This window comes from Chamaea fasciata, unplaced genomic scaffold, assembly GCF_029207755.1.
Source record: "Chamaea fasciata isolate MVZ Bird 193981 ecotype frontalis unplaced genomic scaffold, bChaFas1.0.hap1 SCAF_25, whole genome shotgun sequence".
NCBI classification, from domain to species: domain Eukaryota; kingdom Metazoa; phylum Chordata; class Aves; order Passeriformes; family Sylviidae; genus Chamaea; species Chamaea fasciata.
In genome coordinates, this window is record NW_027094110.1 from 6,894,870 (window position 1) to 6,908,052 (window position 13,183).

At 49.2% G+C, this 13,183-nt stretch overlaps 1 long non-coding RNA gene across 1 annotated transcript; it reads left to right on the plus strand.

Moving 5' to 3' along the window:
• Positions 1–9,389: 9,389 nt before the first annotated feature.
• On the plus strand, positions 9,390–12,342 carry LOC136301123 (uncharacterized). The gene is made up of 3 exons (XR_010723796.1): positions 9,390–9,529; positions 9,985–10,585; positions 11,191–12,342. It is a non-coding gene; the product is annotated as an uncharacterized lncRNA (long non-coding RNA).
• The last annotated feature ends 841 nt before the right edge of the window (positions 12,343–13,183 follow it).

Below are 13,183 nucleotides of genomic sequence, written 5' to 3' on the forward strand. Positions count from 1 at the left end.
AACCTTGTTTTGTGGGGGGTGGGGGGCTGTCAGTTTGGAGGGGTTCTTTGCCTGTTTAGGAGGACACACTGTGTGCGTGTGTGGGGGGGTGGGTCCAGCAAGACATCTCCAGAGGCTGCTACTCCAGGAAATCCTGAGGAGACATGGAATTGTCACACACCGGCATCCCTCCACATTTATCCATTGGGCCTCTCCCAAACACTCACCTCTTTAGAATCACTGTGGAAAAAAAGCTTGGGTTAGGGTTTGGGTTGGGGGTTAGAGTTGGGGCTCAGGGTTAGGATTAGGATTGGGGGTTAAGGTTGGGGATTAGGGTTAGTGTTAGGGTTAATTTTCCATCCAGATTTCTGCCTAGAGCTTACCCAGAAATGTTCCATTGGGGGCGGTCTGTTTTCTCCAGTCACACACCATACTCGGATTGGGGGTGGGATGTGTGCCTGAGCAAGGTCTGCAGCAAACCCCTTCCTCCTAAATGTCCACAGAATCCTAAAATCTCTCCTCAAGGCCATGTCTGCTGATGAACTCCTGAAAGCCAAAATGTGTGCTTCATCTCGGCTGAGAATCTAAGAGATGGCAAACTCATGCCACAAAGCCCAGCCCCGTTCAATCACCTGACAGCCATCCCCGTGCCGCCCTCATGCCCTGCCCAATGCCTTCACGCACTGCCTCCCTACCATTCCTGCACCTGCCGCCAGTGCTGCACCCGTGTGCAGCTCTGAAACTGCTGCAATCTCCACCCTGAGCAGTGACAGCAGGCTGCTCATGTCAACACTTGGAAGGGACTTTACATGTCTGCCCGCCCCTTGGCCCCCTGACCCTACTCTTGGCCCCATGCCAACCCCACCCTGCTCCCGGGCCCTGTGGCACCGCCCCACTGCCTGGCCTTCTCCTCCCTGCTGCTTTTGCATTGGCCCAAGGCTGCCAGAGCTCCAGGAGCCTTTGAACACCGCTCCCAGGGATGACCAGGCTGAGCGTGTCTGTTACACCAGTGTTCCTCTCTCTGTGACACCAGAGTGGTGGCAGCCCCAGCATTCCCTCCCTGGAGATGCTCTAAGGGAAGCATCCAGAGCTTCACTGGCCAGGAACTGACCAGCCACTGACCACCTCAGCCTGGGCTGATGTGGATTCCTCTGCGGACAGCTTGGAGAAGGTCCCCCTGGCTACCTACACAGTGCCACAGGCAAGTGTCAGATAGAGTTACAGAGCTCTGCACAGAGCCGCCAGGGGGAGTTGATTAAAAACAGACAAACAAAAACAAAAAAAAAAAGGGGGGGGGAACCCCAAAACAATGAAACAAAAAATACCCCAAATGAAAGAACTCCCCCACAGTAGACCTGTTCCATACTTCAGTTATTAAACCTGCACGGACAAAGGACCTAAAAATGCAAAAAATGAGGATACACTGAGCACATTTGCAGGAAAAGTAGTTTGAGGACAGGCTCTCAAGTAGGACTGTTCTCAGCTGAAAGAAAAAGGCAGCTTTGGCAGCTGCAGGGCCATAAGGAAATGGAAAGTGCCAGATGCTCATTCCATGAGGGAGGAAAGGGCTCTGAATTGCCCGCCCCTGGCACATAAACCCTGCTACCAGGCTGCTTCCCACACAGGATTCTTCGGGAAGACTCCAGAAAGCTGAGAGTCAGCTCTGGCTTCTCCATCTTCCATGTCCTAAGGCTGCCTGGGAGAAAAAATTTAGGATCAGCTCCTGTGACACAATCCATCCTGGCCCAGGGTACAGTGCCAGGAAGGTTTTTGCATGCCAAGGCTTTGCTGCAGCCAAGGAAATCTCTTGGCTCAGGGTCAGCTTTCCTGCTCATCCAGACAACCTCAGTGCTCTATCAGCAGGAAATTGGGTGGTACTGGTACCTGGGTAGTACTGGTACCTGGGTGGTACCAGTGGTACCAGTGATGGCAAACACCACACCAGGGCAGTGCCAGCCCTGGCAATTTGCTGGATCTGGAGTCCTGGCACCAGCAAATTACCAGATCTAGTTGGCGCTGGTGGTGGCACTGGGAAATTTCGAGATCTGGGCACTGGCAGTGCCAGCAAACACCAGCTTTCAGGCTCCAGGTGCGGGTAAGGACTGGATCTGGACTCCTTCCTGCCTTCCTGTCTTCCTTCCACATAGTGCCCTCACCCTCCCAAAATGCCTGGCACATAACCTCAGCCTTCCACAGCTCAGAACCTTTACCTCAGCCTTCCCAATTTAACTGCAACTGCCCAGAAGACAATTCTAGGACCCAAAATTACTAAAAGCAGCAACACCATCTGTCTTGGTTTAGATAGACAGGTATCTGCCAGGGAAGACTGGAGTCTCCCTTGGAATGTAAGCCCCCCCTCCCCCTTTCCAAATTATAATAAATTTGCAATTAAAAGGCTGTCAGGCAAAGATTTTGGGAATAGGTATAGCAGTTATTTTCTAGGGATATAAAAAATACAAATGTTGTAGTATGGAAGAATAAGCAAGCAAACAAACAAGAAATCCTAGAAAACCCTGACAGAGTCAGAAATACAACCTGACACCCTGTTGGTCAGTGTGTTGGAAACAGTCCAAAAGTAAGCCCTCCTGGAGTGGCAGATGTAGTCGTGTTGGAAGCAGTGATGGTGCTGTGGAGAAAAGGGTCCAGAGATGGATCCAGTGTTCCTTTGGGAGTCCCGTGGGAACACTGGATGTCTGGTGATACTTGTGGCTCCTTTTTATCTAGGAGGAAATGGTTTGGCTCCTCCTCCCTAGGTAGAGCATCTCACAATGGGATGATGTAATGTGTCATGTCATTGGTGAGCTTTAACGGCCCATGGAAGATATCCCCATGGGGGTAGTGGAAGACTGAGCAGAGATAAGAAACAGTGCCCCACCCAGTTTTCACAGCTGGTTTGTTATCAGAGAAGGCAGTTACCCTCTCCCTTCTGGAGTTACAACAGATAAAGAAAAGAAAAACATCTTCCCAACTGGTTTCAACAGATGGAATAGAATAAACTTTTTTTTTTACAAAACTCAAGACACCATCTCTAAAAGTGCCCGCTGCTGTCCTTCCCTCTAGTGCCCTGCTCCAAAAGCCCAAACCACCCCATCCCCCTCTTCCAATCCCCCACCCCTCAAAGATTTCATCCCACCCCCACAGTTCCATCCCCAATGTACACTGCCCCACCCTTTCCCATCACACCCCATCCCTTCCCATCCCTTCCCTTCCCTTCCCTTCCCTTCCCTTCCCTTCCCTTCCCTTCCCTTCCCTTCCCTTCCCTTCCCTTCCCTTCCCTTCCCTTCCCTTCCCTTCCCTTCCCTTCCCTTCCCTTCCCTTCCCTTCCCTTCCCTTCCCTTCCCTTCCCTTCCCTTCCCTTCCCTTCCCTTCCCTTCCCTTCCCTTCCCTTCCCTTCCCTTCCCTTCCCTTCCCTTCCCTTCCCTTCCCTTCCCTTCCCTTCCCTTCCCTTCCCTTCCCTTCCCATCCCATCCCATCCCATCCCACCCCACTCCTCCTGGGCAGGAAGCCACATCCAACCGGGCCTTGGACACTTCCAGGGATTCCAGGGCAGCCACAGCTTCTTGGACCAACCTGGGCCATGGCCCAACCGCCCTCCCAAGGTACAAGTCCATCCCCACATCCCATCTCACCCTTGCCCCAGGCAGCGTGAAGCCATTCCCTGTGTCGTCTCCCTGCAGGCCCTTGGAAAGAGTCTCTCTTAGCCAGCAATTGCTGCTCCTCCCTGTTGTGGGGTAGAAGCTGCAAGTTGATTTTCTCCCTGTGGCACTGGCTCAGCCCTGAGCCACGGGCAGGACCTTTCCACGGAGCTCTGCGGGCACTGAGTTGCTCTGGCTGCAGCCCAGCAGACAGAACTCCGAGCTCCCCGGCGGCTGTGGCTCCTCCCAAGGGACAGTGCAGGGGCAGCTACAATTTCTGCCCCAGGGGGAGCAGGGACAGCAGCCGAGGAAACAGCCGGGGCTGGGCCAGGCCAGCTCTGGGCTGGAGATCAGCAAAAGCTTATTCCCCTACAGGGAGTTCAGCCACTGACCAGGCTCTCCAGGGAACGGTCACAGCCTTGAGGCTGCTGCAAGTCCAGGAGCTTTTGGACACCAATCCCAGGGATGCCCAGGCTGAGATTGCCTGGACTCCATGATTCTACTAGGTCTCTCCCAGCTCAGCCCCTTCTGCAGCTCTCACCCTTTGGCTCAGCATTTCTGTCCACTCCAGGCATTGGCAGAGCTGTTGGGGGCAGGGAAGGAGCAGGGCAGCCCCAGCATTCTCCTCTCTGTGACACCAGAGTGGTTGCAGCCCCAGCTTTTCCCCCATCTGTGAGAGACATACCACAGTAGTGGCATGTTGTGGTACTCTTCTTTGTGGGGGTGAGATGTTCTCCCAGGGCCCTGTGTGTCCCAGGCAGTCACCGGCAGATCTGTGTAAAAGATGCAAGATGGGCCTAGCTTGCAACTCTGAGATTTGTTTATTATAAAACCATAACATAAAACGACCTAACCTGAACACATAGCAGAGGCTAGGACCTAAAATCTCTAAACGAAAAGTGAAAGCAAGAGGTCTAACTAAAAGAGAAAATGAAAGCAAAAACTCTTAGTAAGTCTGCGCCCTCTCAGGACAAGAGAGGGAAAGGATCCGATAGGGAGAAGGAAACAAGGTGGGGATTGCAATACTAAAACCAATAAAGAAGCATAACAATATGAAAAACTAATAAGGCATTGAAGCTTAGGAGATTGAAAGGGAACAGTCTGGAAGAAAACACAGGGTTTAGGAAGGATTGACAGCTACATAGGTGAATGCAATCTAGACAATACTAACAGTAGAGAGATGGAGGGGGTACAGCTTGTATTCTACATCCTTCCCCAGCTCCCTTGTCCTTCTCTGCACACGCTCCAGCCCCTCCATGGCTTTCTGCTTCTCAGCAGCAAGAACTGTCCTCTCTGCAAAATGGAGCTTTTAGTTCTTGACAGTTCTGACTTGGAAAAGTAGCAAAGAGCCAGCAATGCCTTTGCTCTTGCTGGTGCAGACATGGAAAACTCCAGCTGTATCAGAATCTCATCCAGTGCTGGAAATGGTAGAAAAGTTGGTGCAGTAGCATATTTGCTTGTTGCAAAAAGAGAGAACGAATCCTGCTTCTGTAACTAAGCAAACTGACAAAAGAAGAGACTGCCACCTGCTGCAGTGTCTACAGCACTCCCCTGAAGCCAGGGTATGTTTGGCAGGGAAACAGCCCTTGTGCTCAGCACTGTCCTGTAGGGGTTTCTGGAAGTCTGCCTCAATGTCCCTCACGAGCCTGCAGTTTTCCTGGCTAAAGCACCCTCAGCACTTCCTCACCCCGGGCTTGTCTCCCGCATTCTCCCCCATCTCCCTTGTACCTTCCCTGCACCATGCTCCAGCCTCTCCATGACTTTCTCCTTCCAAGTGACAAGCACTTTTCTCTCTGCAAAACAGGGCTTTTAGTGGTTTACAACTCTGACATGAAAAAGTAGCAAAGAGCCAGCAAGGCTTTTGCTTTAGCTGCTGCACATATGGAAAACTCAGACTGTAGCAGAATCTCATCCAGTGCTGGAAAAGGCAGGAGAGTTGGTGCAGTAGCATCTTTGCTTGCGAGGAAAAGAGAGAACGGATCCTGCTTCTGTAACCAAGCAAACTGACAAGCACAAACACATAAACCAAAAGAGAATGCTGCCAGCTACTGCAGTGTCTGAAGCACTTGTGTTGCATCATGCAACTGCGTGTCCCTGAGAGCGACCTGCGATTCAGGGGCCTGCAGCACTCTGCTAATAAAGAGCTGACCCCTAGAATGAGGAGAAGTGGTCCCATTTGGAAAGCCAAGGGCTGTTTCTTGTTGGTGCTTAGATCATGGCTACAGCCTTGAACGTGTTCCAGGGACCAGAGCCGAAAGGCCTCCGAGGGCACAGAGTTATAAATGGGACAACTAGGCTGGGTCTTGAGGTCAGGCTCGAATAAGAATAGGAAAAAGTGGTGCAAAGGGTAAATATGAACTGAGAGGACTAATGAGGTCCCAGGGTCAGAACACTGCTCGCTGAGAAAAGAGAATGAATCCTTCATCTGTAACTGAGCAAGCCGACAAGCACAAGCACACAAACCAAGACAGGCAAGGGTCCGCCCCCTGCTGCAGTGTCTACAGCATTCCCCTGCAGCCAGGGCATGTTTGGCAGGGAAACAGCCCTTGTGCACAGCACTGTCCTGTAGCGGTTTCTGGAGGTCTCCCTAAATGTCACTGAGGAGCCAGCAGATTTCCTAGTAAAGATACCTACTCCCCTGGGCTTGTCTTCCACATCGTCCCCCATCTCCCTTCTACCTTCACTGCACAGACTCCAGGACCTATGTGTCCTTCTGCACCTGAGCAAAAATGAAGTGTTCTCTTGGCAAAAAAGAGCTTACAGTTATTGAGAGCTCTGCCAGGGAAAAGAAGCAACCAGGCAGCAAGGCCTTTGTTCTAGCTGTGGCAGACACGGGAAAACACCAAGTGTAGCAGAATGTATTCCAAGGCTGGAAGAGGCACGAGTGGCACTACACTAGCTTTGCTGCCTGCTGGTAGCACAGAAAACACACTGGGCCTCAAACAGACGGAAACCCCACTGAGGTCACAACCTGCGTGCAGCATGCTCTCTGAAAAAGAGAGCTTAGAGATGCTGACAGCTCTGCCATGGAAAAGAAACAACTAGGCAGAAGGGCCTTACTTCTGGCTGCTGCAGGCACATAAAAAATCCAAGTGCAGCAGAATGTCTTCCAGAGAAGGAAAATACACGAGCAGTGCTGCACTAGCTTCTCTGCTTGTAAAGAGCACAGGAAACACACAGGGCTCCTGCTCCAAACAAAACCACAAAATCCCCCACCGAGACCATAAGCTCTGCGTGCAGTGTTCTGCCTGCAAAACAGAGCTTGGAGCTGCTGACAGCTCTGCCATGGAAAAGAAGCAACTAGGCAGCAGAGCCTTGCTTCTTGCTGCTGCAGACACAGGAAAACAGCAGAATGTCTTGATGGACTTGAAAACGCACTAGCGGGACTGCACTAGTTTCTCTGCTTGTGGAGAGCACAGAAAACATACAGGGCTCCTGCTCCAAGCAAACCCACAAAACCCCCCTCTGAGGCCACTAGATCTGTGTGCAGCATCCTCTCTATTCCTAGCCTGGCAGGAGCACGAGCATTGTTACACAAGCTTCTCTGCTTGTGGAGAGCACAGAAAACACACAGGGCTGCTGCTCCAAGCAAACCCACAGAAACGCCCTCAGAAGCCACTAGATCTGCGCGCAGCGTTCTCATTGTTCCAGGAGTGGGAGAGGCATGAGCGATGCTACATTACCTTCTCTGCTTTTGGAGAGCACAGAAAACACACAGGGCTCCTGCTCCAAGCAAAGCCACAGAAACCCCCTCTTTGAGGCCTCTAGATCTGTGTGCAGCATATTATTTGGAAATATCTAAATGTCTGATGCTGGGGGGTTTTTTTGTGGCTTCCAGTACAAAGCAGAGCATGAATGGATGCTCAGATTTCTTGGGGAAGGGCTGTGTAACAAACATTGTTGTGAGTTTCATGACTACCAGAGGATATTCCAGGTCATTCTTTCCTTTTAGAACAATCCTTTGTGTAATGAGGGCTCCCAGGTAAGAATTTAAAAAGAAAGTACCAAAAACCCCAAACCACAGAAGTTTCCATGGCTTTGAGTTCTCAAGTACAAAGCAGAAAGGAGCAGTTGACTCTGTCTTTGCCTTCTTGAAAATCTGTTCCCTGCTGATTTTGTGTATGTGTGGAGGGGGAAATAATTGCTTATGTCTAAACCAGTCACATCCTTATCCCCTGTAACTCGAACAGGTTGCTGCCAACACAGAGCCTCACGTTCGTACCATGGTTTTGGTCCTACAGTCAGGGCCTTTTCTTTTTTGGGGGCCTCCATTCCCTAGCCAGCATCTTTGTTATCTGAACAGCGCTTCAGCAGAAGGGAAACTCATGTGCCAGGAGCTCTCAGGTTTGGGAGCATCCATCCTGAGTATTTCAGGTATCAAAACCTTGGATAAAAAGATAAAATAGTCTTGCTACCTGATGACTTCTTGTAAGAGTAGCACCTGTGGTATGAAGCTTTGAACAGAGAATGTCTTTCCTTCCCTGGAGTTTCTGAGAGCAGGTGGTGTCCATTTCACCTTGAAGTTGACCAGATACCAGTCAAATTGCTAATTTTAAGTTAGATAATTAGATCTTAACTGTAAAAGAACAAGTTATATTTTCTGTTTCAGAGTTGTATGCTGGAGATATTACAAAGTGCTGCCCGTGACACCAGAGCTACCTATGAGCTGATCCAGGATCACGGACTCCCCACGTGGGTCCTGCACAGCTTAGAGAAAAGGTAAGCAGAGAAGTACAGTAGAGATGGGAACAAGTTTACTGCCCACAGTAGAATAATTATGTGACTGAGTATGAAAACAAGGGTGACAGGCAGGGAGCCGGGGGCACCAATGGCTGTACTGTCAGAACTTGCTGAACTCTGAGGTGTCCTGTGTGTTTTTGAAAACAGAATCGAGATGCTTTCAGGTTGTGGTAGGAGGGATGGTGGTGAGGGGGCTTCATTATTTGGAAAACACTTCCTTGAAAAACTGAGAAAGCAAACTGGCACTTTGTTTTGGTGTCTTTACCTTTTAACTTTCAAACACCCTCAGTTCACATCCTGTAACAGGACCAGCATGCTGCACAGGAAGTGGCACAGTAATGGCTTTGAGCTGTCTAGAACATTCCCTCCTCCACTAGCCTCTCCCTCACATATATTTACATACACAAAAAAATCTCTGCTGCTCAGAGCACCCTGACAAGTTCAGGCAAGTGCGCCAAAAATGCACTAGAATATGGTCCCCTGTAGGTGATGGATCTTCCTTCCAAATGTGGTTTACTGTTTTGTTTTGTTGTTGTCTGGTTGGTTGGTTTTGTTTGTTTGGTTTGTTTTTCAAGTTTCTGGAAAGCAAGGTGATAAATAAAATTATTTACTTACTCCATGCTCTGTGGCTAAAAAATTTAGGATATGAGAGAAAACAAGAATCAATTCCAAGAGAAGAGGAAACTGTAGGAGATGAGCTGTACTTGAATCATCCAGACTGAGCAATATGCTAGGCCTCTAGGCCGTGGCACTGAGGCCTGTGAGGTTGTGGCGCAGACAGAAATTAGTGCCAAGAGTGTGTCATATGTAGAAATATTCACTTAAGGTGTTGCAAGGGTCAAAGGGTTTCATAGTAGTTAACAAGTATAGTAATTGGTATGAACATAGTAGCTACCTTAAACAGTTTATAAAACAATAGGTGTTTGCATTCTTTCCTGTGCCATGTACCAATGAGAATGTATCTAAAAGTGTAAACAATATAGAGTGTATAAAATCTGCCATCTTACATAGAATAAAGGAGAAACGTAGTAGTAATCATATTGGTTGGGCCTGCGTTTGCTCTGCCGACTCCTTTTATTATTTCGGGGTTTCCCCTGCGACTTCGGGAAACTTCTTTCTATTCAGCTTGTAAATGAATTTCTGTATGTTTTAGCCACAATAATCAAACATATTTGGTAAGTCCTGCCTTTTGGTTTTTGTTTTAGTCAGTTTGCATTTCATCTTCTGTCCAATTTGAACTTTATTAAGGCCAGGAGGATTTCTTTATCTCTGGTAGATGAATGGCTTTTTTCACCTTCAGTTTGTGTGTTGAGTGGTGAATTTGGATGAGATTTCTCTGACAGGAGGATTTAGGTATTTGAATACATGGGGAATAAAGTAAGGCTTCAGGAGCTTCTCTCATCTCCAGGCTGGGGGATCCAGTTTGGAATAGGGTTCCAGCCTGGAGTCCCTGGGAGCTCCCAGAGCCCCTTGGAACAGTGTAGACTCCATAAGGCTGCTAAACGAGGCTGGTACTTGCCATTGTAACAACTGAACCAACACAGGAGAGCACCTTACTTGCACAATTTTGTACCAGGAAAATCCTTAGGAGTCTCTGATGTTTGTTTTGATGGTGGTTTTCTTCTTACAGAAAATACTAAAGACAAGAACAAACCTCAAGCCTCATCTCATCTGTATCGACACACTTGGAAAAAGAACAAGGTGGAAGAAGATGACACTGCTGCAGACATGGAAGTATCTGAGCTGGAGAAATGCAGAGAACACCTGAATTTCATACTTGCCCTTTGTGACCCTGTTTTCCTAGCACCACCCTCCACACAGGGAGGGGAGACCCTCAGAGCCAGTGAACCTGGGGGCGAGGCAGTGGCTGTCACCTGTGTGTCCACTCACGTGGTCACTTAAATGGCTGCTGAGGTCCCTGGCCAGGCAGAGCCTCCTCAGGGAGCAGGACGTGTCCCCAGCGCTGAGGTGGCTGCGGAACCGCATTCTGCCACACCTGCTGGCCACGCGGGAGATGCTCAGGGATGAGACACTGAGGAACGACCTCTTCAGGCTTTACACCCGGCTCAGCCAGGCCAGCAGCGCCTCAGCTGGGCTCTCCAGGGAGCTCGGAGTGCTCAGTTCCATCGTGCTGCAGCTGCTGGAGGAGCTGGGCCTGGCCAGCACCTTCCACAAGCCTGGGAAATCCCTGTGCCTGTCACCAGCGACGGAAGAGGATGCGGACCAGACAGGTGCCTTGTCTTGTTCTTATCACTCATGTTACGAGGCAGTGGTGGGAGGAACTAGGAAATTTCATGGCTTTTTAAATCCAGTTTTAAACTAGTTTACCCATATCCACCCAGGCTCATGGCTTCCCACAGCAGAAGCTGTGTCTTTGTTGGGATGGAGGAAGGGGTGGGTAGCACGGAGCATGGTTACTCTGGGAGGTTTTCTGACACTACAACACTCACACTCCCTCTAAGAAGCTTCCCTTTCAAGGACTAAACTGGAACAAAAAGGTATAAAAAAAAATGTAATTCCAAGAGGGAAAACAGTCTGCAAAAAACAGGTCCGTGTGGACCTGGATGCTGATTCCTGTTGCTGGTCAATGATAGCAGCTGACGGGTCAGATTTAAAACTATTTTATTTAACAGGAATCTGGTTTGTTCCCACTTGTGGGCAGGATCATTGGCTTGGCATGGGCAAAGTCACTCCAGATTTTCCATCTAGGAAAACTAGTTAGGGAACTATTTTAACAGGTAGGTTTAACAGGAGGTAAACAGCTTGGCTGTTTTTTATTACTGTGTGGAAAGAGAAGAATATCTGTTCTGATTTTTCTCTCATCTTTCTTCCACAGCTGTTTTTGTATTCCTGACTTCCGTTTACAATGGAGGCACGTGGCTTGGAGCCCAGGAGCCGGATATGTTACTTACCCATGTCAGATGGGTCTGCACTGGTGCAGGTTATGAATTACAGGATTACTCAGAAACTCAGAAACAAGAAGAAGCTATTATGTCTCTCTGCAAAAAAATTTGGCTACATCAGGGCATTAATTCTGGAACTAACACTTCATCTTTAACGTTCTCTGCTCTGCCATCATCACTGTGTGCCATGGAAGCCTCCTGAGCTGCTCTCATAAAGACCTGACTTGTTTGGTAAAAAAATCAGTATTTTATTACTGTGTGCAAACTTAGGGGAAAGATTTTATTCAGTATCTGTCAGTGGAGCATTAAAGCTCCTATTTCTCTTTTCTTGAACAGTCTGAGATAGAATATTACTTATATCATTTTTATTACTGACATTTTTAACTTTTTGTAGAACCAGAGAGACTGTTTGTGGACGTGTGTGTCATTAATATTCATCCTCTCTCCAATATGGGATGGGGAAAAAAAGGCTGCAGAGCTTCCCTCAATGGGCTGTAAGTGCAAATGACAAGGAGCCAGAGGTTTAGTCATGACAATTTACTATTTCTTGAAGAATCTGTTTGATTTCATGATACCAAAACCAGTATGAATAGAAGGCTGAACTCAGGAATCATGATGGTCTTCTTGGGTTTAAAAAACTTTAGTGGCTTTGAAAGACATTGATATCAGACCTGGTTTATTTTTATTACCCTTTTTTTTTTTTTAAATTAAAAAAAGCCCTCATCCATCACTGCTGCTGTGATGTGCAACAAAAGCCTATCTTCCCTCCACTTGGAACAGGTGAGAGATGGAACTAAACCCCAAAGGATTTTCTGCTTATTGAGTAAGTGTGCAAAATCTGATAAGTTGTTCTTGAATGTGGCCATGAGGGTAGTTGAACATGCCACCCCACATCTGTAAACATGCAGTGCCAGAACAAGAACCTGTGAAAAGTAAACCAGGATTTATTCAATTGACTCATGACTGCATCCTGTGCCCAGGTCCTTTGTACCAAATACTGTACAGGGAAAAACCAGAACTGCACATTCCTTCTGATGTGCATTGAATTTCTGGGGAAGGGGTAAATAAAAATGAGATGCAAATAAGGGAATTGCGTCCACATGTAAATATTCTTGTCCTAAAGGAGCCATCGGCTCTGCACCAAGACTTGAGTTTAAATTTTTATTTCTTTAAAAACCCCCAAGCCCTTTAAAGGCTACAGTTTGTGTCACGTAGAATTACTAGCGGCCGACATGAGGAAATCTGTGAGCCAAATTTAGCTGAGCTTAGCTAAGTTCAACCAAATCTAGCCAAGTTCAGCCGAACCGAGCCAAGTTTAAGTGAACTGGGCAGCGTGCAGCCGAACTGAGCTGAGCGGCACCGAGCTCAGCCGAGCCCAGCTGCCTGCTCTCATGCCCATTAATTAGCGCGAGTGCAGTCACTGCATGGTGAGGTGCTGCTGGACCCTGTGCCCCTGTTCGTGTCCGTGCGCCGGCTTGCGGGACTCGGCAGCCGGAAAACACCGAGCTCTGCGTGTTTAACGTGAGGCAGCTCCGCTTCCCCGTGCGGCGCCTCGGCCCGGCCCACGCCACCCCCAGGCAGCCGAGCCGAGATTGGCCGAATGCAGCAAGCGGCACCGAGTTCAGCCGACCGAGCCGAGCCACGCCGAACACATAGAGCGGCACCGAGTGCAGCCGAACCGAGCCAAGCTCCGCAGAATGCAGCATCCCGGACAGGGCGGGGTCCGGGCCGGGCTTGGGACAGGGCCGGGGCTCTGTGAGGCACACCCTGGAGGCGGCCGGGGGCAGGGCCGGGCGGTACCAGGGACGCAGCTTCAGGGGCGGGTCCCGGGCTCGGATCAGGTGCGCGGGGCCGGGACGAAGTGATTTAATCTATGGAAATCGCTTTGCCAGCCCTTTGCTCACTCTGAGCACGTTGGAGACAGGA